The sequence below is a fragment of the Ranitomeya variabilis genome, chromosome 4 (assembly GCF_051348905.1).
Source record: "Ranitomeya variabilis isolate aRanVar5 chromosome 4, aRanVar5.hap1, whole genome shotgun sequence".
Lineage (NCBI taxonomy): Eukaryota > Metazoa > Chordata > Amphibia > Anura > Dendrobatidae > Ranitomeya > Ranitomeya variabilis.
In genome coordinates this window covers 177784818-177811770 of record NC_135235.1, presented here as the reverse complement: position 1 = coordinate 177811770, position 26953 = coordinate 177784818, and the positions used below count along the sequence as shown (strand labels likewise).

Below are 26953 nucleotides of genomic sequence, written 5' to 3'. Positions count from 1 at the left end.
TCTCAGAGGAATTCTGATGGTTCCTTGATGAAACCGTGTGCCTTCTTTTCTCAAAAGTTTTCGCCTGCGGAACGCAATTATGATGTCGGCACTCGAGAGTTGTTGGCTATAAAGTGGGCATTTGAGGAGTGGCGACATTGGCTTGAGGGGGCCAAGCACCGTATTGTGGTCTTGACCGATCATAAGAATCTGATTTACCTCGAGTCTGCCAAACGGCTGAATCCTAGACAGGCCTGATGGTCCCTGTTTTTCTCCCGTTTTGATTTTGTGGTCTCGTATCTTCTGGGTTCTAAGAATGTTAAGGCTGATGTCCTCTCTAGGAGCTTTTTGCCTGATTCTCCTGGGGTCCTTGAGCCGGTTGGCATTCTGAAGGAAGGGGTGATTCTTTCTGCCATCTCCCCTGATTTACGACGGGTTCTTCAGGAATTTCAGGCTGATAAACCTGACCGCTGTCCAGTGGGGAAACTGTTTGTTCCTGATAGATGGACTAGTAAAGTGATTTCTGAGGTTCATTGTTCTGTGTTGGCTGGCCATCCTGGGATTTTTGGTACCAGAGATTTGTTTGGTAGGTCCTTTTGGTGGCCTTCTTTGTCACGGGATGTGCGTTCTTTTGTGCAGTCCTGTGGGACTTGTGCGCGGGCCAAGCCTTGCTGTTCCCATGCTAGTAGGTTGCTTTTGCCTTTGCCGGTCCCTGAGAGGCCTTGGACGCATATTTCTATGGATTTTATTTCAGATCTTCCGGTTTCCCAGAGGATGTCGGTTATCTGGGTGGTTTGTGACCGGTTTTCCCCACAGGTCACCAGTTTTATTAATGTGGGGAGTGACCTAATAAATAGGAGCAAGAGCTCCCCCTGGTGGCCTGGAGTGTGAAATGTGTTGCATGTTTGTGATATCTGGATGTGGTTGTCCTTCTCTGACTCCAAACATAGCATCACTTTCCCCGAGAGAAAATCAATACCACTGCGACGACCAGGATTCTGGGGCACGGCAGATATGCAATACAATGAAACTTCACACAATAAGCCAAGAGTCCCTGTCTGATCACCCAAAGTTGAGAAGTCTACTGTAATACCTCACAACCTTTCTGGAATAGGAAGAAGGACAAATCATGTGACCTTGTTCCAAGCCACACCCATGTACCATATATTTCTACCCTCACAGGAGGAGATGTCATAGGGATGCTAGCAGTGAGGGACATTCATGAGACGCCTGAGACTGCAGGCGTAGACCTAAATCCAGGACTGTCCTCTGTATTTGGGACAGTTTGGACCAGGCATAAGTGGATCAATTCATGGGACTCCGGACCAGCGTCCAGGTTAGTGGTACTTGGCGGCTGGATGGGAGGCACATACCTTCCGTCATCCCAGTAACGGCTTTTGATTGGGTCATGCTCATTTCTGCTTGGAACCTATGGATTTATTTTTTGCTCATTCATTCATTCATTCATTCATAGTCATAGCAGCCATAAAGTTTTCATTTTTACATTATATGACATCTGGCTTTTTGATGTCTGTAAGGCTGTGTTCACATGTTGAAATGTGTTTTTTGTTTTCTGCAGATCCCGCACCAAACTATGCAGTAACAATCTTCTCTAGTTACTGCATATTTGCTGCATATCTAATGCCATTCCCCCTTAATTGATGCGTGTTTGGTGCACATGTGAAGCAGAGATTTTTTAAAGTATTTTATATAGTACAGTAAAACTTTGATTCTGCATTTAAAAGTAACTGCAGTTTTTTACATGCATTTTTTTTCTAGACTTCAGATAAAAGCCTCTAAAGAAAAAAAGGATCAACCTTGCACAGTTCAAATTCATCTTTCCAACTTTCATGAAATCACATCCACTTTGCTTTAACAGTTAAGCACAACAGAATTTCGGTGCAAAAAAAAAAAAGTAGAAAAAATACATCTGAATACAGCCTACATGTCCACCAAGCAAAGTGGATGTGATTTCATGAAAACTCCTGCCCACTGTCTGTATAAAAGCTGTTGTACTGTTTGGTTTTGGTGTTATTTTTCTCTATAAGCTTCTACGTGGAGCTTGAAGAAAATGAATGTAAAAAAAAAAACGCTGTTGCATTTTTAAGCTCAGGATCCTATCTGCACCTATCTACATCAAATAAGTGGGAACAAGAATAAAAGATACACTGCAGCATAAAAAAAACAGCAAACACGCTATGTGTAAACACAGCCTCAGCCTTACATTTTAATTACATTTTTTATGGGTTTAATAGAGAAACAAAAATGAATCACAACAATTTTTTTCGCTATTTATGGATCACCATAAATCTGATAGCTGTGAGGTGCGGGTCATTATTATTATAGGGACATCAAATATGTCTGTTATCTGCTGATTTGTGATGCTTATTATTTTTAAAAATTGCATTAAACATTACATTATTTTAATTGTTTTTCTTTTGAAAAGAATGACTTTTGTTTTCCCTCTAGAATAAAGTTACATATAAATACACTGCTTTGTAAGGGGGGAATATCTATGTACCATGAATCTGGATCCGTGTATCATGAATCTGGGACCATGTACCATGAATCTGGATCAAGGCCAGTGACTCCCATTGGAACGAATCGTGCTGTAGGTGAGTATAATAAAAGCTATTTTTCTTGTTATGCAGAGGGGATTGGGGACATGTATACAAGTATGCGATAACAGAGGGCTTCCAGGTGCTGGCTATACTTTATAATGGAAAAACCTGGTGACAGGTTCTATTTAAGTTCTGATTGTCTGCTTAGTTTCAGTTTTTTTTTTAGTGTACTGTGTGTCTGGGAAGAGTGCTGAATCATGCTGACACTGCAGCAGCCTGGTCAGAAAGGAGAAGAAAGGTTTTTCTCAAGTTGTGTCGTGAGCAGCTCACAGCCCTCTATACTCCTTATTTCTTTGTGGTGGAGGGGTAGGCAATCCTCCTTGAGTGACAGTTTTAGTTTAATAGTTTCCTCTTACTGTTGAACTTTTGTGCCGGAGACACTGACACAAGTAGACCCATTCAAATGAATGGGTCTATGCACATTTCAGCGTGTTTTGACGGACCGTGTGTCCGTGTGCAAAACACACAGACATGTCCGTTTTTACCAGGACACATAGGCCGCCAAACGTGCCACACACGTGCACATAGAGAACAGTGTACACTGTCCTCCGTGTGCACGGCCGGCCGTGGGGGAAGCAGTGCTGCTGTAAGCAGCTGTTTCCCTGTGTGTGGTGCTGAATGCGGCTTTCATCCATTGTCCCCTGCTCTGCCAGCTAGCAGGGAACAATGAATGAAAGAAATGATTTTCCCATGCTGAAGAGTTTATTTTAGTTCAGGTCGGCAGGGAGCGCAGCTTTGGTGACGTCAGCGCTAGTCACTGAAGCTCCGCTCCCATCATTTCATTCATTCACCAATTACCAGTAATTTACAGCCGGGAGCGGTCAGGTATGTTATATTGTTGCTTTATTATTTTGACATTTTTTACAGGAGATCGAGGGCATCATTTGGAATGGCAGACTAATAAAGATGGAAAAAATGTGTATATTGTTTTATTTCATTAAAAGCCTTTTTTCTTACTGTGTGGTGTACAGGCCCAAAACATCGCTGCTCTAGAGAAGATCTGCATGGAGGAATAGGCCAACATACCACCAACAGTGTGTGCCAATCTTGTGAAGACTTACAGAAAACGTTTGACCACTGTCATTGCCAGCAAAGGATATATAGCAAAACATTGAGATGAACTTTTGTTAATAACCAAATACTTATTTTCCACCATAATTTGCAAAATAAATCTTGCCATATCAGACAAGGTGATTTTCTGGATTTGTTTTCTCAATTTTGACTCTCATAGTTGTGGTCTACCTATGATGTCAATTACAGGCCTCTCTCTTCTTTTTAAGTGGGAGAACTTGCACAATTGGTGGCTGACTAAATACTTTTTTCCCCACTGTATTTCTGATGTTTAAGATAACACTTAAGGCACATAGACCCACAATCAAGCAGCAACTGAATTCAGCTGCAGGAAAGCCCTGGCAAAGAATCAAAAAAGGGAAAATGTGTTTGGTGACGTCCATGGCTTCCAAACTTCAGGCAGTTATTGTGTCTAAAGGATTCTCGACAAAGTATTAAAAACAAACATTTTATTTATAGTAAAGTTAATTTGTCCAATTACTTTTGAGTCCATGAAGTGAGGAGGATTTGTAAAAAAATAAATGATTTCAATTCCTAGACGTTTTATATGACATTTTTGTTCAAGCTCTTTAATTAAACCTTAAAGTCTACACTTCAGTTGCATCTAAGTTGTTTAGTTTTAAATAAAAATTTGACCCCTGGATAAAGCATTCCAATGTGAAACGTGCGTCGAGTGTGGTGGGTGCCTGGACTGCTATCGCCATTTTAGGTAAGATATATGACTCTCTTAAGCATGGGGTTTTGCCAATTATTTTCTTGGACATTGGGGTGGTAGTGACATATAGTATCTTTGTTATACATACTTTAAGGACAACCTGTGTCCAATTATTTATATCACATACTTTTGTCCCTATTTATACTACTATATAGAGTGTCTATTATCATTATGCTTTTTGTTACTGTGTTGGGTCATATATATGCACTAGGTATTTTTGTTCAGTCCAGGTGTCCCACCTTTTGTTGTTTGCTTGTGGTGCTTACTAGTTTATTATTTAAATATGTTTTTATAATTAAAGCATTCTTTTTATTTATTGTGGCTTTATTCATTTTTTCTTGGTGTTATACATATTTTATTCTCAATATTATAGGTGTATTTAAATAAAAAGTAGTGGCATACAGAGCTCAATTCACGAAGATCCAGTCACTCTCCAAATATGTCTCGACCTAACTAAGTTCATGGACTATCCTCTTACCACTGCTCAGATGCTTTTGCATCCCTACATTACCTCTATAGCTACAAACAGACAACTAATTTTCTGGCTCTGGCCAAAAATGCAAAATAGATTCTGCTAATTATCCCTAGCATCATAGACAAAGAAATGTAAGCTATGTGGATTTCTAGAGGTGGTTCCTCATAAAATGTCTTTAATTTTATAAGCTTGATACATGGCATTAAATAATAGCTATTGAAGCACCGTTACATTATCTATGAGATATTTATTTATGTATACCAAAATATGCATGATGTGTAAAGCACCACTCCAGTGTTTTTTTTTATCACAACACCAGAGTGGTGCAACTAATGCGAGCTCCCTGACACTAGTATTATACTTACCAGCCTGTTGTGAATTCTGTTTTTGGCTCCCTCTGGTGGCTACTGGTGGTACTGGTTGACTTTGGTCTTGTGTTTCCAGTGCACCTGTTTTCATCAGGAAATTGGGAGTTTCCTATTTAGTCTGGCTTCTCAGTCACTCTAGTGCCGGCAATCAATGTTACCAGAGCATCTCTGTTGCTTGCTACCTGCTCCAAGTCTGCAATTCAGCTAAGTTGAAATCTTTGGCTTTTTTGTGTTTGTTTTGTCCAGCATGCATTTATATTTCTCGTGCTGCTGGAAGCTCTAGTGATCTGAAATTACTACTCCGGTGTCATGAGTTGATAACGGAGTTAAGGTAGTTTCAGGATGGCTGCTTAGGGTTTTGAGGTAACCGCGAAGTCCTCTTTTGTATTTTCATCTATCTAGTCAGAGGGCCTCTCTTTGCTGAATCTATATTCATACTGCGTTTGTGTTTTCCTCTTACCTAACCGTTATTACATGTGGGGGGCTACTATAACTTTTGGGGTTTCCCTGGAGGCAAGCCAGGTCTGTGTATTCCTCTTATAGGGGTAGTTAGCTCTCCGGCTGGCGCGAGGTGTCTAGGGATACAACGTAGGCACACCCCCTGGCTACTTTTATTTGCGTGTTAGGTTCAGCATCGCGGTTACCTGAGATACCATCTTCCTAGAGCTAGTCCGTTTTTGCCCATGTCCCTGCCATTGGGAATCATGACAGTATTGCCGGCCAGAATGTATTAAAGGTATTGGCTAAAGAAGGAGAGGTTCTGTCTAGCCATAATTGCAATCTGCTGTTTTTTTTTTGTTGTTTTTTTTTCTCTCCTCTTAACCCCTGAATGGCTCAGATCTCTGCTGTTGAGAAATGGATATCCAGAGTTTAGCTTCTAATCTTAATACTCTTGCCTCTAAGGTTCAAAATATCCAAGACTATGTTATACATGCTCCTATGTCTGAACCCAAGATCCCTATACCTGAGTTCTTTTCTGGAGATAGATCTCGCTTTTTGAATTTTAAGCACAATTGTAAATTGTATCTTTCTCTGAGATCTCGTTCCGCTGGAGACCCCGCTCAGCAGGTTAAAATTGTTATTTCCTTGTTGCGGGGTGACCCCCAGAATTGGGCATTTGCATTGGCACCAGGGGATCCTGCGCTGCTCAATGTGGATGCGTTTTTTCTGGCACTGGGGTTGCTCTATGAGGAACCTAATTTGGAGATTCAGGCTGAAAAGGCCTTGCTAGCCCTCTCTCAAGGGCATGATGAAGCTGAAGTATATTGTCAAAAATTTCGAAAATGGGCTGTGCTTACTCAGTGGAATGAGTGCGCCCTGGCGGCGAATTTCAGAGAAGGTCTCTCTGACGCCGTTAAAGATGTCATGGTGGGGTTTCCTACGCCCACAGGTCTGAATGAATCCATGACTATGGCTATTCAGATTGATTGGCGTTTACGGGAGCGCAAACCTGTGCACCATTTGGCGGTGTCTTCTGAGCAGGCACCGGAGATTATGCAATGTGATAGAATTCTGTCCAGAAGTGAACGGCAGAATTATAGGCGTAAAAATGGGTTGTGCTTCTACTGTGGTGATTCTGCTCATGTTATATCAGCATGCTCTAAACGCACAAAAAAGGTTGATAAGTCTTTTGCAATTGGCACCTTACAGTCTAAGTTTATTTTGTCTGTAACTTTGATCTGTTCATTATCAACTATTACTGTGGATGCCTATGTGGATTCTGGCGCTTCCTTGAGTCTTATGGATTGGTCCTTTGCCAGACGTTGTGGGTTTAGCCTAGAGCCTTTGGAAGTTCCTATCCCTCTGAAGGGTATCGACTCCACACCTTTGGCTAGGAATAAACCACAGTTCTGGACACAAGTGACTATGTGTATGACTCCTGACCATCGGGAGGTGATTCGCTTCCTTGTGTTGCATAACTTGCATGATGTCTTAGTGCTTGGATTGCCATGGTTGCAAACTCATAATCCAGTCCTTGACTGGAAAACAATGTCTGTGTTAAGTTGGGGATGTCGGGGGGCTCATGGGGAAGTACCTTTGGTTTCCATTGCTTCATCTACTCCCTCTGAAATTCCGGCATTTTTGTCTGATTATGGTGATGTTTTTGAGGAGCCTAAACTTAGTTCTCTCCCCCCTCACCGGGATTGCGATTGTGCTATAGACTTGATTCCGGGCAGCAAGTTTCCCAAGGGTCGTTTGTTCAATCTATCTGTGCCTGAGCATGCTGCTATGCGAGAGTATATTAAGGAGTCCTTGGAAAAGGGACATATCCGTCCATCCTCATCCCCTTTAGGAGCAGGTTTTTTTTTCGTGGGTAAAAAAGATGGCTCCCTGAGGCCCTGTATTGATTATCGCCTGTTGAATAAGATTACAGTCAAATACCAGTATCCTTTGCCACTATTGACTGATTTATTTGCTCGTATTAAAGGGGCAAAGTGGTTCTCTAAGGTTGATCTTCGGGGTGCGTATAATTTGGTGCGGATCAAGCAGGGAGATGAGTAGAAAACTGCATTTAATACGCCCGAGGGCCATTTTGAGTATTTGGTAATGCCTTTTGGTCTTTCTAATGCTCCTTCAGTCTTTCAGTCCTTTATGCACGATATTTTCCGTAAATACCTGGATAAGTTTATGATTGTGTATTTGGATGATATTTTGATTTTTTCGGATGACTGGGAGTCGCATGTTCAACAGGTTAGGAAGGTTTTTCAGGTTTTGCGGTCCAATTCTCTGTTTGTAAAGGGTTCAAAGTGTATCTTTGGGGTTCAGAAGATCTCCTTTTTGGGGTATATTTTTTCCCCTTCTTCTGTTGAGATGGATCCTGTCAAGGTTCGGGCTATTTGTGATTGGACGCAGCCTACTTCCCTGAAGAGTCTTCAGAAGTTCTTGGGCTTTGCTAATTTCTATCGTCGATTTATAACTGGGTTTTCAAGTGTTGCTAAACCTCTGACTGATTTGACTAAGAAGGGTGCTGATGTTGCCAATTGGTCCTCTGCGGCTGTGGAGGCCTTTCGGGAGCTTAAGCGCCGCTTTTCTTCTGCCCCTGTGTTGCGCCAGCCTGATGTTTCGCTCCCTTTTCAGGTTGAGGTTGATGCTTCCGAGATTGGAGCGGGGGCGGTTTTGTCGCAGAAAAGTCCCGATTGCTCAGTGATGAGACCATGTGCATTCTTCTCTCGAAAGTTTTCGCCCGCCGAGCGAAATTATGATGTCGGTAATCGGGAGCTCTTGGCTATGAAGTGGGCATTTGAGGAGTGGCGTCATTGGCTTGAGGGTGCTAGACATCAGGTGGTGGTCTTGACTGATCACAAGAATCTGATTTACCTTGAGTCCGCCAGGCGTCTGAATCCTAGACAGGCGCGCTGGTCATTGTTTTTCTCTCGGTTTAATTTTGTGGTTTCATACTTGCCGGGCTCGAAAAATGTGAAGGCAGATGCTCTTTCTAGGAGTTTTGAGCCTGACTCCTCTGGTGATTCTGAGCCTACGGGTATCCTTAAGGATGGAGTGATTTTGTCTGCTGTCTCCCCAGGCTTGCGACGTGCTTTGCAGGAGTTTCAGACTGATAGGCCTGATCGTTGTCCGTCTGGGAGATTGTTTGTTCCTGATGAGTGGACCAGTAGAGTCATCTCAGAGGTTCATTCTTGTGTGTTGGCGGGCCACCCTGGAATTTTTGGTACCAGAGATTTGGTGGCCAGGTCCTTCTGGTGGCCTTCCCTGTCTCGGGATGTGCGTACCTTTGTACAGTCTTGTGATGTTTGTGCTCGGGCCAAGCCTTGCTGTTCTCGGGCTAGTGGATTGTTGTTGTCCTTGCCTATTCCGAAGAGGCCGTGGACGCTCATCTCTATGGACTTTATCTCGGATCTCCCGGTTTCTCAGAAAATGTCCGTCATTTGGGTAGTGTGTGACCATTTTTCTAAGATGGTTCATTTGGTACCCTTGCCCAAATTGCCTTCTTCATCGGAGTTGGTTCCTTTATTTTTTCAGAATGTGGTTCGCTTACATGGTATCCCGGAAAACATCGTGTCTGACAGAGGATCTCAATTTGTGTCTAGGTTCTGGCGAGCGTTCTGTGCCAGGATGGGCATTGATTTGTCTTTTTCGTCTGCGTTCCATCCTCAGACTAATGGCCAGACGGGGCGAACTAATCAGACCTTGGAGAGGTATTTGAGGTGTTTTGTGTCTGCTGATCAGGATGATTGGGTCGCCTTTTTGCCGTTGGCAGAGTTTGCCCTCAATAATCGGGCCAGTTCTGCTACTCTGGTTTCTCCTTTCTTTTGCAATTCAGGGTTTCACCCTCGTTTTTCGTCTGGTCAGGTGGAGTCTTCGGATTGTCCTGGAGTGGATTCTGTGGTGGATAGACTGCACCGGATTTGGAGTCATGTGGTGGACAATTTGAAGTTGTCTCAGGAGAAGACTCAGCAGTTTGCTAATCGTCATCGTCGTGTGGGTCATCATCTCCGTGTTGGAGACTTGGTGTGGTTGTCTTCTCGTTTTGTCCCTATGAAGGTCTCTTCTCCTAAGTTCAAACCTCGGTTCATAGGTCCTTATAAGATTTTGGAGATTCTTAATCCTGTATCTTTTCGTTTGGACCTTCCAGCATCTTTCACCATTCATAATGTCTTCCATAGGTCGTTGTTGCGGAGGTACGAGGTACCGGTTGTTCCTTCTGTTGAGCCTCCTGCTCCTGTGCTGGTGGAGGGTGAATTGGAGTATGTTGTTGAGAAGATTTTGGACTCTCGTATTTCCAGACGGAGACTTCAATATCTGGTTAAATGGAAGGGATACGGTCAGGAGGATAATTCTTGGGTGACTGCCTCTGATGTTCATGCCTCTGATTTGGTTCGCGCCTTTCATAGGGCGCATCCAGATCGCCCTGGTGGTTCTCATGAGGGTTCGGTGCCCCCTCCTTAAGGGGGGGGATACTGTTGTGAATTCTGTTTTTGGCTCCCTCTGGTGGCTACTGGTGGTACTGGTTGACTTTGGTCTTGTGTTTCCAGTGCACCTGTTTTCATCAGGAAATTGGGAGTTTCCTATTTAGTCTGGCTTCTCAGTCACTCTAGTGCCGGCAATCAATGTTACCAGAGCATCTCTGTTGCTTGCTACCTGCTCCAAGTCTGCAATTCAGCTAAGTTGAAATCTTTGGCTTTTTTGTGTTTGTTTTGTCCAGCATGCATTTATATTTCTCGTGCTGCTGGAAGCTCTAGTGATCTGAAATTACTACTCCGGTGTCATGAGTTGATAACGGAGTTAAGGTAGTTTCAGGATGGCTGCTTAGGGTTTTGAGGTAACCGCGAAGTCCTCTTTTGTATTTTCATCTATCTAGTCAGAGGGCCTCTCTTTGCTGAATCTATATTCATACTGCGTTTGTAGGTTAGCCCAAACACCTCGACTATGGACAAACCAAAGATAGCACCACACCAGGGAATAAGGTTTTAAAAAAACAACTTTTATTATACAATTATAGTGGCAACAAATATTTGTTGCCACTATAATTGTATAATAAAAGTTGTTTTTTTAAAACCTTATTCCCTGGTGTGGTGCTATCTTTGGTTTGTCCATAGTCGAGGTGTTTGGGCTAACCTACTTCACGTGGTGGTGGTAATCACCCATCTTGCACAGAGTATACTAAAAGGTATATGTACATATATATATATATATATATATATATATATATATATATATATATATATATATGTCCTTATTTAGGCTTTATTAAAATTGATAGCTGGTGGTATATCTGTGTTCTAATACAATACTGCGTTTGTGTTTTCCTCTTACCTAACCGTTATTACATGTGGGGGGCTACTATAACTTTTGGGGTTTCCCTGGAGGCAAGCCAGGTCTGTGTATTCCTCTTATAGGGGTAGTTAGCTCTCCGGCTGGCGCGAGGTGTCTAGGGATACAACGTAGGCACACCCCCTGGCTACTTTTATTTGCGTGTTAGGTTTAGCATCGCGGTTACCTGAGATACCATCTTCCTAGAGCTAGTCCGTTTTTGCCCATGTCCCTGCCATTGGGAATCATGACACCAGCCATCATCTTTATTTGTTCTAGGCACCGTTCTGGTCATCATCAGCAGTTTGTGACCTGACGGATTGCTCCAGTGTTTCCTGGGTGATCCGGAAGTCTCAATTCAATGTAAGTCTATGAAAGCCAGAACAGGCCAGAACGAGGCTCTCATAGACTTGTATTGAGAGCTTGTGACTGTTACCTCTGACCTCGGGTTAGTCAGAAGTTGTAATCACAAGACAGTGGATCGGGACTGGAGCGGTGCCAGGAAGAGCTAATAATGGTGGCTGGTGAGTATAATACTAGGGGCAGAGAACAAGGAATAGTGATAGTGCTGAAATTAAAAAAATAAATACTGGAGTTGTGCTTTAATAGTTGTCAGAAAAGGGAATTTCCTTGCTTTGTAATTAAGGCAGTAGAATGAGAAGAAACAGAAAAAGAAATTGAAATAAAAAATGTTAAAGTTGCCGACAACGTACAGTCTTATGTCCAACATAGCAAGAAATCCTATTTCCTCTACGTGCAGGTTTCATCTAGTAAATATAGTGCTGGCTACAAAGAAACTGTATGTATCCTACAATAACACATTCGGTGTCTGACTACTCTGCCAACAAAGATATAATCTTTACTTGCTAAGATAGGATAAAGCTGAAGTCTGTCTAATTGAGTTTTGTGTCCGTGTAGAGGTTAAGCTTTGAGAAGCTTTTTCTCTGCATTATGAATGGCCAGAGGTTGATTTCATGAATGAGATTTCAGCATAATCCTAATGCTTCAGTTATTGCCTCCCTCTCCCATCTGTTACCCTCGTCACATGCAAAGATCAACACAAAGTCACACTCCTGCAGATCTGTGAACACAATAATAATGCATAGAAGCGTTATAATTTACACAGCCCCACAGTACAACCGATGATTTAACAATTGTACAGTGTATCACAAGATTCATATCTAATGCATCCAAAGCTAATTTTCAAAGGCTCACCTTGGGGTATGTGCACGCAACATCTGTTTTAGACTAATTCTGCTGAGGAAAACACTCAAAAGAATGAACATATGCATTTCTATGTAAAAACTACTTGCTATTCATATGTTCTGGCTTTTGAATGTCTATGAATCACTTCAGGTTTCTAAAAAACACCAAGTCATTAAAGGAAGTGACTCAACCATTCTTAGGCCTCCTTCACACGTTTGTTTTTGTGACTGTATGCAGTTGTTTATTTAGGCCGCAACACAGGCACACCTATTGTATTCAATGGTGGTGTGCACTTCAAGTTTTTCACACGGATCATGTGTCTATGTAATAAACCTGCATACATGTCAGTGTTTTATCAGTAGCATGGACAAAATGAGTGCCACACACTGTACCTGTGCCTGGGAAGAAGTTGTGCAGTTCGCGCTGTTCCCAGGCACTGACTACTGAAGGTAGCTCTCATCATTGCCGCCTGGTCTTCCTGAGATCACAGCGATCAGGCAACAGAGCAATTCTCATTGTGCTCATGGTGATCTCATTGAGGTCACCGCAGTTCACTGTCCCAGCTAACAGCGATCTGCCGGTGGAAACACACCTTCAGTGACCGGCGGTAACCTCTATGACATCACCACTCATTACTGAAGCTGCGCTAGCAGCATTTCATTGTCTCCTGGTTTTCAGCTTGGACGGTCACATCATGGCACCATCCAGTTAGTAAACCAGATGTTGCAGAGATGGATTACGACGTGGGACAGTATGGATTATCTTCACATCACACAGGTGAGGAATATGGTTGTTATTATTTTAGTTTTTTACAGGGGACAAGGGCTTCATTAAATTAGGCATAAAGGGGAGTATAATTTTGTTTTTATTTTTAAATAAATGTGTAAAACAAAGTGTTTTGTTTTATTTCATACAAAGGACTTTATTCTTGATGTGTGTTTATTTTTAATACTTACTATGGGGTTAGTAACAGGGGCGTTTTATAGACACCTCTGGATTTACTAACCCCTGTGCTTGATGTCACCTGATAATACAAAGGTTACATCAACTCTCAAATCCAACCCTATTACCCCACTTGCCACCACCACAGTGCAAGTGGGAAGAGTGAGGCTAAGTGCCAGATATGGCGCATCTTATGGATGGGAGGGGGACAATATCTCTGGCCCCTTCCCAGGCTAATAATATCAACCCACAGCTGTCTGTTGAGCCTTTATTGGTTTGAATTTATAGGGGGCTCTACGTCATTTTTTTCTGGTGTCCTACCAGGAAAAGCTAAGCAAACAGCTGCAAACCTGTATAGGGAATCACCACGATGTATGAAAGAGGCCTTAAGGTGTTTTCCACTCAGAAGATGCTCTGTAGTTTACTATATGATTTGAATGGAAAAGCCCTAAAGATGACCCAAAGTCATTTGGACCATTTGCCATAGTTTTTGCTTAAAAAACTGCTAGCAATTTCTTCACTATTCAAAGGCGTGAGAAAAAAATGACAAGAAAACAATGGTAAAAATTATATCACAAAGAAACAACTTTGAGGACAAAACCATCGGAAATATGTTCAGAAAACAGCCAAAAATAAACAAAGCAAAATACACTTGAGGAAAAAAAATCTTCTGCTTGAGAAACTCAGCTGAGCACTACTGTGTTGTCTATGAGAAAGCCGACACCTTCTGTATAACTGGGAGAACAAAAGGATCGACAGTCCACAATCAGACATGCAAGATCCTTAACTCCCTTAATTGTCCTGGGCTACCATACACATTAGAGAATCAGCTGACATAAGTCTAAGGCCATGTGCACACGTTCAGTATTTTTCGCGTTTTTTTCGCGTTTTTTCGCTATAAAAACGTGATAAAAACGCGAAAAAAACGCTTACATATGCCTCCTATTATTTTAAGTGTATTCCGCATTTTTTGTGCAAATGTAGCCTTTTTTTCCGCGAAAAAATCGCATCGCAGAAAAAAAAGCAACATGTTCATTAAAATGCGGAATTGCAGGGGATTCCGCACACCTAGGGGTCCATTGATCTGCTTACTTCCCGCACGGGGCTGTGCACACCATGCGGGAAGTAAGCAGATTATGTGCGGTTGGTACCCAGGGTGGAGGAGAGGAGACTCTCCTCCACGCACTGGGCACCATATAAGTGGTCAAAAAATAAGAATTAAAATAAAAAATAGCGATATACTCACCCTCGATGTCTTCCCGCCTCCACTGCATGCTGCCGTTCGGTTCCTGTAGCTGATGTGCGGCGAAGGACCTCGCCGATGACGTCACTGTCCTGTGATTGGTCGTGAGCGGTCATGTGACCGCTCACGTGACCGTGACGTCACGGAAGGTCCTGCGCGCACACACCAGCTATAGGAAGACGAACGGACGCCGCTGATGAGATGTCTGGGTGAGTATAAGCATTTTTTTATTTTTTTTATTATTTTTAAACATTCTATCTTTTACTATAGATGCTGCATAAGCTGCATCTATAGTAAAAAGTTGGTCACACTTGTCAAACAGTATGTTTGACAAGTGTGACCAACTTGTCAGTCAGTTTTCCAAGTGATGCTACAGATCGCTTGGAAAACTTTAGCATTCTGCAAGCTAATTACGCTTGCAGAATGCTAAAAAAAACGCGAAAAAAACGGAAAAAAAACGCAAAAAAAAAAATGCGGATTTCTTGCAGAAAATTTCCGGTTTTCTTCAGGAAATTTCTGTAAGAAATCCGCAACGTGTGCACATACCCTAAGGGTACCGTCACACAGTGGCATTTTCATCGCTACGACGGCACGATTCGTGACGTTCCAGCGATGCATTTACGATATCGCTGTGTCTGACACGCTACTGCGATCCGGATCCCCGCTGAGAATCGTACGTCGTAGCAGATCGTTTGAAACTTTCTTTCGTCGTCTAGTGTCCCGCTGTGGCGGCATGATTGCATCGTGTGACACAGGTTGTATACGATGTGCGCACAGTAACCAACGGCTTCTACATCGCAAATACGTCATGAAATTATCGCTCCAGCGCCGTGTATTGCAACGTGTGACCGCAGTCTACGACGCTGGAGCGATAATCATACGACGCTGCAACGTCACGAATCGTGCCGTCGTAGCGATGAAAATGCCACTGTGTGACGGTACCCTAAATCCGGAGTCAGACGCAACGTTTGAAAAATTGGTCCGATTCTCTTGCCTGAGAATCGCACAAATTATTCTGCGTTTGGTCATCCATGTGTAATGCATTTGCAATGCGATGATTGGATTTCCTCGCATCTAAGTATCCATCTGACATCCGTATGCAATCCATATGACATTCGTATGGCTTTACATGTCCCACTGCTTTTCCCCAATGAATTTAATGGCTCAATGGGCTGAAATGAGGAAAAAGTGTGCGTATTTGTCGCAAGTCATACTGATGGTCCGTGTGGTGTCCCATTTTTTCTCGCACCCATAGACTTGCATTGGCGAGACTTGGGCGATATACGCGTACAATCGCAGCATGCTGCGATTTCACTCGTACATAGAATACGCTCAAGAAAAAAAGGTGATGTGAGCTTTCCCATAGAACAACACTGGTCGAAGTGCTATGCAATGTTTTCTCTCATAGCGCTCATCCGTATTATACGCTATTGTGACTCCGGCCTTACATGTATTGGAGACTTTATTGTTAGGTTCTCACATCGATTACCACTTATCATTGGAGGTCATAGTTGGGGGATATTTTGTGATCAGCATATTGTGAAAGGCCCCTTCTAACAATTAGGGATTATTATTATTAACAGTTGTGCACCATCTCAGCATGTTTTTTTAGGCAAATTAACTTTTTGATAAAGTACTCTTGGCTATTTATTTTACTGTAAAATGTCTCTTAAATAATATTGGTTAAAATCTGAATAATACTTATTTAGACAGTGCAAAAAAATCCATAATTCCCTACTTGAGATTCATATGTGATTTACGTCCATTAATCTCCTTAAATAAAACTTTTAGGCTAAATTAAACAAAGGGCATGAGTAGAGTAGGCCCAGAAGGATCCATTCACTGCCATACGTACACAAGCTAAAGTAATGGGAGATATTGGGTCAGCAACAGGCAACATACTGGTAGTAACAGCAAGATGTACAGTTTTTTTGTGTGTGGGAAACCGTTACAAAGAGTTTAAAAAAATAAGTGTCCAAACTTGCCTGGACAGCAAACTCTGCCCAAGAGTAGTGACTGAAAGAAGTCTTCGCTGTGATTTGGGACAGATGGAAAAGATAAAAAAAGTGATTATAATCAAAAAAAGATGTTTGTTGGAGTCAAAGGTTTTACTGTATGTATTGCATTTCTGTAAACTGTGCTGTGCAATCCACAGAATGAATGTGCATAAACCGATTTTACCAATCTATAGTCACTGTACCGGGATAATTTTGGTCTTTGTACAGAGGATTTTATTCAGGTATGGTATGGTGTTATTATTTATTCACTACGCAGTGTGGCTATGCTAATACTGCTATTATTGGCAATATTGGTATATATTTACAGTATGTAGTGTGTTTGGATCAGTGACAGGATAGCAATATTCAGTGGCAATGTTATCATAAAGTGGTAATGTAGCGTTCATGGTGTGGCACTATTTGGGCATTGTAAAAAGGTCCCTTTATTGATTTTTTGTTTTTGTGCTTCAGCACAAATCAATCTGACCATTGTTTTTTGGGGTTTTGTTTTTCCAAGATTCACTTTATAACACAAATGACTTCGTAGCTATGTCCTAAGAGTCACTAGAACATAGTGGCAGGGCGTTTTACCTGCGGATTTTTTGGAAAAATCCACACATGAATCTGCAACGTGTGCACATGCCCTGAAAGTCACAAAGCCTATTTTTATAGGGCCATCAGGCGGCCTTTACTATTGTTAGAGAGCCATCAGCCAGCTATGCTTTGTTGTTCCCATTATTAAACAGTGGGTCTCCTATACTATTATTGCGCATGCAGTGAGTGACAGGACTGCCCAAAGTTTGGACGCACCCCAATACCCCTTTGAAGAGATGTACAGGAGGGCCTCCTGAAAACAATGTTCCCATTATTAGGAAGTGGGTCTCCCATTCTGTTTGTCTATGCAGTGAATGCAAGGGCTGCCAAAAATTTGGAGGAACTCCAATGCCCCTTGGAAGAGATGTAGAGGTCAGGGGGCCTCCTGAAAACAATGTTCCCATTATTAGGAAGTAGGACCACCCATAGTGCTTTCCTATACAGTGAATGCAAGGGCCCACAAAGTCAAGTGTTTTGCTGCCATGTGCCTGATCATGCTGGTGGTGGTAAGGCTGGTAGTTTTGCTACTGCTGCTGATGTTGGCCTGGCAGGTGGTGCAAATGGCCTTTTTGAAGTTATCATCTTATTCTTTAAAAAACAACCCGACTCAGGAAGACCTAAAAGTTTTACTGGCAACTTCCGTCGTGTTGGTGTTAAGGGGAACGGTTGCCCATCTTCTGTCTGTGGCCACCACACTGCTTCTTCCTGCCTATTGGGGTACTACATCTCCCTCCCCCTGTGTGCTGCTGTCCTTGCTCTGCATGTCCTCCTGCCAGGTTGGGTCAGTTACTATATCATCCACCATCTCGTCTTCCATTTTGCAACCTGGTCCTCCTCCTGACTTTCTGGTAATTGTGTCTCTGTGTCTCATCTTGTGACACTTTCCCACAGTCGACTTCGTATGAACATGGCTGCTCAAATATTTGGGCATTGCTACATGTGATCTCCTATTGCCCCGCTTCAAGTGGACCAGGCGAGAGGCCCGAATCTATAAATGGAAAAGTGAACAGCTCTTTGGGGTGTTCAAGTGTGGGATCAGTTGTCTCCGGGCACTCGGCATGGTGGGAGGAAGGAGGATCAGGGTGAGGAATATGCAGTCCAGACTCACAGCTACTGAGACTTGACCGTGTGGAAGACAGGGTGGTGGTGGTGGTAGCAAAGTGACTGGAAGCATTATCTGCTATCCAACCAACAAACTTTTGACGCTGCTCTTGGTTCAATAGTAGAGTGCTGCGGTCCCCTAGTAATAGGGACAGGAAGGTCGTGCGAGAAGATGTGGGTGTTTGTTGTGGCACAATTTCAGCTTGCCCACAGTCTCGGCCTCTGCATGCACCATCACCATCATGTCCATTTCCCTTGTCCCTTGCCATGTGCCTTGCCCATTTTAAATGGAGGACAATATTTCAAACGTTCACTATAAATGGCTGGATTTCGAGCAAACTTATATGTGATCCATGTGACAGACAAACCACAGTTTTAAATAGCTGGCCTATAGGTAACTATTTTTACCAGCAAACTGGTGTCAATAACTTCTGCACACTGCAACAAAATTTAAATGGAGGCCAGAAATGGCAGAACTTTGAGTGCAATTTTATGTGATCCATGTAACAGACAAACCACAGTTTTAAATAGATGGATTTTTATCACTGTAATATGGAAAGGATTTGGCTGTATTCTGCAGTGCCAACAAGCAAATGGAGCAGAAAAACGGTGTTCTCTGGATTGCTTTTTAAGCAAATAATCAGGATTAAGATTGAAAAAAAATATTCCTGGCCCCTGATACCTTGGGCTATGTTTAGAGATATCTGTCAAAGCAGCAGCAGACAGAACTGAAATGGACCCTCTTGCTATAAGCACTGCAGTCTGCCACATACACTGCCTGCCTGCCTAGCACTGATATCTATGCAGCTGGATTAGTCCTCAGAAGGACTGTTAGTTGAGATGGACATATGTTTAATATATTGTGGTATACCTACACTAAGACACATACAAATCTCTCCCTAGCTCAGCAGCAACTCTCCCTAAACTGCCTGATTCTGGAGTACACTGTGACGAGCATGGCAGTGCCAGGTCTGATATAGACCTGATGACGGTCTGTGGCCAGCCAATCGCTGTAATGCCACAACCAACATGGCTGCGGCATTACAGTGTGTGACAGACAATCCCTGCATGTTCATTGGCTCTCTCAAGGGTGCCAAACATGCAGGGCAGGGACCCGAACTCCCGCTGAGCAACCCCGGAAATACTCAGCGAGCTCCGAGCATCTCGAGTAGTGAGATGCTGGGGCAAATACCGAGTAGTGGCGAACATGCTCGCTCATCACTATTTGCTACCTAAAAAAAACTTGCAAAAAATATGCAAAAAAAAAAAACTTGGCTTCAGTTTTCATATTTTGAGAGCTATAATTATTTTTTAATTTTTAAATTGAAAAAATAGAGTGATGATTTTCCTTTGTTTTGGGGGGGAAGCTATTTTTAAAGGAGGTAATATAGCAAAAAGACATCAATTCTGTAATTTTGCTATGTCAGATTTAGTGTATGGGCTAAATATGTGTATGTTTTATTAATTCAGACAATCACATGATATCAAATATGTATTTTTTTTATTTTTTTTTTATATTTGCCATCTCGATAAAGTGGAGTAAATTATTTGTTCTTTTCTGTATCTTGTTTTTTCTTACATCTTTTATTATTAATTACTTGCTGTAAAGCCTATAAAACACAATGCAATACAGTCAATTGCATACTTTGTGTTCTCCTATGAGCGTGTGTTTCATAGCAGTAGTAAAATGGGAAACAAACAGGCCTACAATAGGTCCTTGGCTAGCACAAAAATATATCAGCACCCCATAATCTTTTTATGAGGGGCTGGTATGACTATCAGAATTGACCTGCCCACCATTCTGAACCTTCAGCAAGCAACTGAGAGGTTAAACTGTTGTGATATGAGCTAGCTCCAATATCAACAGTTAGGGCTCATACTCATTTGGGTTACAACTCATCTACGATTTTTTTTCTCAGCTGAAATCGGACCGAGAATCGCAGCACGCTGCGATTGCTGCCTATCTCGGATGAGACTCACCAATGCAAGTCAATGGATGCGAGAAAAAAAAATTGCACAGCATACGGACCATCCGCATGCCGTACATTTTTACAGATACCTTACCATTCTGTGCCATAAAGCACTGTAAATAGTCCTGTAAATGATTGGAGAAAAAGAGTTGGAGAAAAAAAACGCATTGCATATGCATGTCATACGGATGTCATACAGATGCTATGAGAAAAATCGCGTTGTACTTGCATGACACTCGTCTGTTTTTTCGGTCCTGATATCGGACCTTTTTTCCACACATATGGGTATGAGCCCTTACTCTCGGGAGCCGAACACAGTCAGTACCCACACTGAATGAAGCTTAGCTTTTGAATCTGCCCCATATGGTAATGATGCACTTAACAATGATATATTAATATCTTTGAATAATGCAGTTTTGTTTTGTAGCAGTATGTAGGTAATATTTAAACACTGTATGCTAGCAATATTTGGTCTTAGTTGTAGCAGAAACAATGATAACTATATATTTATAAGCATACTCTGTGTGTATTATATGGCAAGTGAGTATTTTGACCATATCAACATTTTTATGCAGATTTTCCAACTCCAAGAGGTATAAACCTAATGCTGATTGGATGAAGCAGATCAGGTGATGTGTATTTGTGTAATGAGGAGGGCAAGGCCTAAGGATAAAACACCCCTTATCAAAGTGTGCAGAATTAATAGGCAGCTTGTTTTCCTCAGGCAAAATGGACCAAAAAAGGGACTTATCTGACTCTGAATAGTCACAAGTTGTTTCAAGTCTTACGGAGGATGCAACACTCTTGAAATTGTTAAGGTATTGGGGCATGATCAAAGAACCATCAAAACTTTGTTGCAAAAAGTCAACAGAGTCATAAAAAAGACACATAATAACTGCCAAAGATATGAGAAGAATAAAACGTGAAGTGACCAGGAAGCCATTATCTTCCAGTGCTGTCATATTCCATAGCTGCAACCTCCCTGGAGAGACCAGAAGTACAAGGTGTTCGGTGCTCAGAGACATGGCCCAGGTAAGGTGGGCTGAAACCAGAACACCACTGAGCAAGACACAGAAGTGGAAAAGGGAAACGTAAAGTCGGGGCCAAAAAGTATCTTAAGACTCTTGATCGACCAAATGGATGGGCCCATGGCTGCATCAGTAAAGGGCACAGACCTCCAGTTGTCAGATGCCAGCAAGGTGGAGATGGAGTATTACCATAGGCTGGTATTATTAAAGATGAGCTAGTTGGAGCTTTTTAGGCTGAAGATAAATCTACTGCCAATTTTTAGAATCCACTTTCTTCAAGTAGTTGTAGAGAAAAACTGTTTGCATCTTTCAAGGAAACCATGAATTTTCTGCAGGGCAATGCTTCATCAAATCATTGAAGTCTCCACTGCTTGACTGCCAGTAAAGGTCTTAAAGGTGAAAGAATAATGATATGTCCCCTTCCTCACCTGTTTTAAACCCTTGTGAGAACTTGTGGGTCCTTCTTAAATGGGAGCTTTACTGTGAACAAAAACAGGCACCTCTCTGAACAGTGTATGGGGGCTATGGTTGATAAGAAACTAACATAAGCTTTCCACCCATGAAGTCTGACTGTTATTGAAGAGAAAGCTGGCTATATTGGTCATGAACATTTTTTTTGTGAAATAACAATTGAAGCATCTGAGATGGAGATGGTTTTTCATTTAGCTGCATAATAAGTCTGCACACTAAAAGGATAATATCTAAGTGTGCAAAATTATTGGGCAACTAAGAAAGATAAAACCTCCCTTTTACTTTCTTAAATATTCAGGTTTCAGGATTACTAATTTTTTGGCCTGATGGACAACCCTGGAATTGTCCATTAATAACATTAATCCTAAAAAATGTAAATTGTCTAATAATTGAGCATATTGTGCATTTTTTTTTTTTAAATTTATCTGGCAGTGGGAGGCGAGATAAGGTCGGAACAGGGGTGGCAGTGGACAAGCTTGCTGCAGCCACGCTAGCAGCCTGAACAGCTACTGCGGTAACATCCACAGCTGAGGTTGTACGCTCGAGAGCCGCCAACCTGCCCTCCAGCTGCTGGATGTACTGCTGCAGTCGCTGTTCATTCCCCATTACTAGCCAGATCCTGGCGCTAGTATAATGTTAGAACTGGAGGAACACATGAAATAATAAGAATATAAGGTGCTTTCGCAGTCCGGGGTCCACCATGCAGAGATGACACTTGCAGCTGAGTAATGGCGGATGGACGCTTGCTTACACACGTGGGTTAGACCTCACCCAGTGTGAATGGAAGCGAACTCTGTTGCTTCACAGAGTCACCGTAAATACACTGCGCCCTGTTAGCAGTCACAGGGTGCAGCTGAAAGACACTAGTGGGATCCCTATGAATCACCCCCACTAAACTGGTGATTGGACTCTCTCTAACCCTCAGTGGCTTTTGAGCTCGCGTCTGAGGAAGCCCTGAGTCAGATGCTGAGTACAAGCGGGAGTTCCCACCCTACACTGACCGGCTGTCAGGAAAGCGCACTGATTGTGCACGGTGCCGTACAGGCGGGCACTGCGAATAGATGCTGAAACGTGTGCTAAGTGTGCAGGTAGCACTGTCGGGCGCTAGGCAGCTTCCACCATTCGCGAGCAGTCATCATCACTAGGAATGGGAATGATTAAGGAGCTTTCATCCACCGACAGACATTCATCTACACCCACAGGTACACACGTTATCAAGTTTATACTAGCACATGGCCGTGCGGCCATGAAAACCTTTTATAGCTGTAGCTCTCAAGGACCTTCCTAATGGTCCAATAGGAGTTGCTACAGGACCTGAGCATGTGATCCCCGACCTCCAATGGGAGGTCATCCCATGGGCATGCTCAGTATGGGGAAAGCAGGACATAGTCCCTGAAACGCCTGCTCGCTAGTGATCAGCACTGGCTACAAAGGCAGAGCCTGGAAAGGCAACAGTAACCAAGCGCACAGTATCAGTTTGAGCCAGACGCTGGGACCAACATCTCTGCTGAGCAGGCTCCACTGTGGCTGGAGGAGAATGGGAGACCGCAGCAGACATGGTTCGAGATTCCCCCTGTGCAGCTGCGGGAACTCAACTCCTAAAGGTACCTTCACACGAAGCGACGCTGTAGCGACAACGATGCCGATCGCTGCAGCGTCGCTGTTTGATCGCTGGGGAGCTGTCACACAGACCACTCTCCAGCGACCAATGATGCCGAGGTTCCCGGGTAAACATTGGGTTGCTAAGTGCAGGGCCGCGCTTAGTAACCCGATGGTTACCAGCGTAAAAGTAAAAAAAAAAAAACAGTACATGCTCACATGCGCGTCCCCCAGCATCTGCTTCCTGACACTGACTGAGCTCCGGCCCTAACAGCAGAGCGGTGACGTCACCGCTGTGCTTTCACTTTCACTTTAGGGCTGGTGCTCAGTAAGTGTCAGGAAGCAGACGCTGGGGGACGCGCAGGTGAGCATGTACTGTTTGTTTTTTTAACTTTTACGCTGGTAACCAGGGTAAACATCGGGTTACTAAGCGCGGCCCTGCGCTTGGTAACCCGATGTTTACCCTGGTTACCAGTGTAAAATATCGCTGGTATCGTTGCTTTTGCTTTCAAACACAACGATACACGGCGATCGGACGACCAAATAAAGTTCTGGACTTTATTCAGCGACCAGCGACATCACAGCAGGATCCTGATCGCTGCTGCGTGTCAAACTAAACGATATCGCTAGCCAGGACGCTGCAACGTCACTGATCGCTAGCGATATCGTTACAAAGTCGTTTCGTGTGAAGGTACCTTAACACATGAGACCTTGGAATTTAATTTTGTTTACTCCATTTACTTAATTATGTTACTTCATTCACACATTGCAAAACAAATTTCAAGTTTATACTAAAGCATGGCCATGCGGCCATGCAAACCTTTTATAGCTGTAGCTCTCTTTCAAGTTTATACTAAAGCATGGCCATGCGGCCATGCAAACCTTTTATAGCTGTAGCTCTCAAGGACCTTCCTAATGGTCCAATTGGAACTGCTACAGGACCTGAGCATGTGACCCCCGACCTCCAATGGGAGGTTGTCCCGTTGGCATGCTCAGTATGGGAAAAGCAGGACTTAGTCCCTGAAATGCCTGCTCGCTGCTGATCAGCACTGGCTACAAAGGCAGAGTCTGGAAAGGCAGCAGTAACCAAGCGCACAGTATCAGCTTGAGCCAGACAGTGGGACCGGATCAGGCTCCACTGCGACTGGAGGAGAATGGGAGACCACAGCGGACATGGTTCGAGATTCCCCCTGTGCAGCGGTGGGAACTCAAATCCTAACATTACCCCCTCCTAGGCCCCCCTCCCTGGGCCTCGCCACGCTCAAAGGCCGCAATGAGCAGCGGAGCCCGAATGTGCTCAACAGGCTCCCAGGTCCTGTCCTCTGGGCCATGACCCTTCCAATCAACCAGATAGAATTTTTTGCCACGTACCACCTTACACCCCATAATAGCATTTACCTCGTAATCATCCGTGGATGAGCCCGATGTCCCAGCAGATGATTCAGAAAACCGGGACATGTGAATGGGTTTTAGGAGGGACACATGAAAGGTGTCAGTGATACCTAGGCGTGGAGGAAGGGCCAACCGATAGACCACAGGGTTGACTTGTTCCAGGATCTTGAAGGGGCCTATGTATCGAGGCGCAAATTTAGTGGACTCAACTCGCAGCCTGATGTTATGGGCGGAGAGCTACACTAAGTCGCTAGGAGCAAAGGTCGGAGCCGGGTGCCGATGTGCATCGGCAGAAACCCTCATTCTCTCCTTGGAGGCCCGGATGGCATCCTGTGTGCGGTCCCAAATGTCACGTGCCTCCACCGCCCAGTATGCCACCCTAGAATCGATGGATGACATGGGCATGGGCACAGGGACACGCGGATGCTGGCCGTAGTTTAGGAGGAATGGGGTCTGCCCGGTGGAGTCGGCTACGGCATTGTTCAATACAAACTCTGCTCATGGCAGCAAGGATGCCCAGTCATCCTGCCTGGTGGAGACAAAATGTCGCAGGTATGTGACTAGAGTCTGGTTGGCCCTCTCTACCAACCTATTCGTCTTGGGGTGGTACACAGAAGAGAGATTCAGCTCAATGCTGAGTAAACAACAGAGCTCTCTCCAGAAGTGAGAAGCAAACTGGGGACCCCGGTCATGGACAATTTTGTCTGACATGCCATGTAGGAGGAAAACATGTTTAATGAACAGCGCCGCCAAGGCCCGTGCAGAAGGTAGCCGTGGAAGCGGCACTAAGTGCACCATTTAAAAAAAATGGTCGGTGACTACCCAGATAACGATGCAGCTACGAGACTTGGCTAAGCCCACCACTAAGGGTACCGTCACACAGTGCCATTTTCATCGCTACGACGGCACGATTCGTGACGTTCTAGCGATATCGTTACGATATCGTTGTGTCTGACACGCTACTGCGATCCGGATCCCCGCTGAGAATCGTACATCGTAGCAGATCGTTTGAAACTTTCTTTCGTCGTCTAGTGTCCCGCTGTGGCGGCATGATTGCATCGTGTGACACAGGTTGTATACGATGTGCGCACAGTAACCAACGGCTTCTACATCCCAAATACGTCATGAAATTATCGCTCCAGCGCCGTGTATTGCAACGTGTGACCGCAGTCTACGATGCTGGAGCGATAATCATACGACGCTGCAACGTCACGAATCGTGCCGTCGTAGCGATGAAAATGGCACTGTGTGACGGTACCCTAAGTCCATCCCGACCATCTCCCAGGGCCTGTCTGCCACCGGCAGGGGGTAAAGTAACCCAGCAGGCCTTTTCCGAAGAGACCGATTCTTGGCGTAGGAGACACAAGCCCGAATATAGTCCCTGACGTCATGGGCCATATGCGGCCACCAGTACATCCTTGCCAGAAGCTCAAATGTCCTCTTGGTCCCAAAATGTCCTACTACCCTGGATGAGTGAGCCCAAGAGAGAACCTCCGGTCGCAAATTAGATGGTATAAAAGTCTTGCCTGAGGGCACAGACTCTAGCAAAACTGGAGCCACAGTTCTCTGGCTCTCTGAAGGGACAATAAGCCGAGGCTCCTCTGATGATGATGATGATGACACAAAGGAGCGAAAGAGAGCGTCGGCCCGAGTGTTCTCCCTGGAGAGAAAATGGAGGGTAAAGTGGAACCGGGAGAAGAACAGTGACCATCTGGCCTGGCGAGAGTTTAGCCGCTGGGCAGTTTGTAAATACACCAAATTTTTGTGGTCAGTGAATACTTGGAAGGGGTAGCGAGCCCCCTCCAGAAGATGTCTCCACTCCGAAAAGGCCAACTTCATGGCTAGTAGCTCCCTGTCCCTGATGGAATAATTCCTCTCCACCGGTGTGAAGGTCTTGGAAAAGAAGCAAGGATGCTTCTGACCTTGAGCATCCTTCTGGAAGAGGACTGCTCCGGCTCCGATGGAAGAGGCATCCACCTCCATGATAAATGGTTTATCAACATTGGGGCGATGTAAAATGGGAGCGCCAGTGAAGTGTGACTTGATAGAGAGGAAGGCCTTGGAGTCCTCCCCACAATTTGGGATTAGCTCCCTTCTTGGTGAGGGCAACCAGAGGAGCCACCAAAGTTGAGAAGTGGGGAATGAACAGGCGAAAATAGTTGATTAACCCCATAAAGCGCTGCACTGCTTTGAGAGAATAGGGTTCCTGCCAGTCCATCACAGCCTGTAGCTTGGCAGGATCCATAGCCAATCTTTGGGCAGAGATGATATAGCCCAGGAAAGGCAAAGTGTTGTGAATTCTGTTTGTGGGCTCCCTCTGGTGGCTACTGGTGGTACTGGCTGACTTCTGTCTTTTATTCCCAGTGCACCTGTTCCCATCAGGAAATGGGAGTTTCCTATATAGTCTGGCTT

The 26953-nt window shown here is 43.9% G+C and overlaps 1 protein-coding gene and 1 long non-coding RNA gene across 27 annotated transcripts in view; both read right to left on the bottom strand.

Moving 5' to 3' along the window:
- The window catches only part of KCNMA1 (potassium calcium-activated channel subfamily M alpha 1), a 1075276-nt gene that overhangs the window by 409014 nt on the left and 639309 nt on the right, over positions 1-26953 (bottom strand). The window lies entirely within an intron of this gene.
- LOC143768569 (uncharacterized) lies at positions 21976-26281 on the bottom strand. Its single transcript, XR_013213949.1, has 4 exons — positions 25800-26281; positions 24004-25404; positions 23845-23940; positions 21976-23148 (listed from the first exon to the last, which is right to left on the bottom strand). It is a non-coding gene; the product is annotated as an uncharacterized LOC143768569 (long non-coding RNA).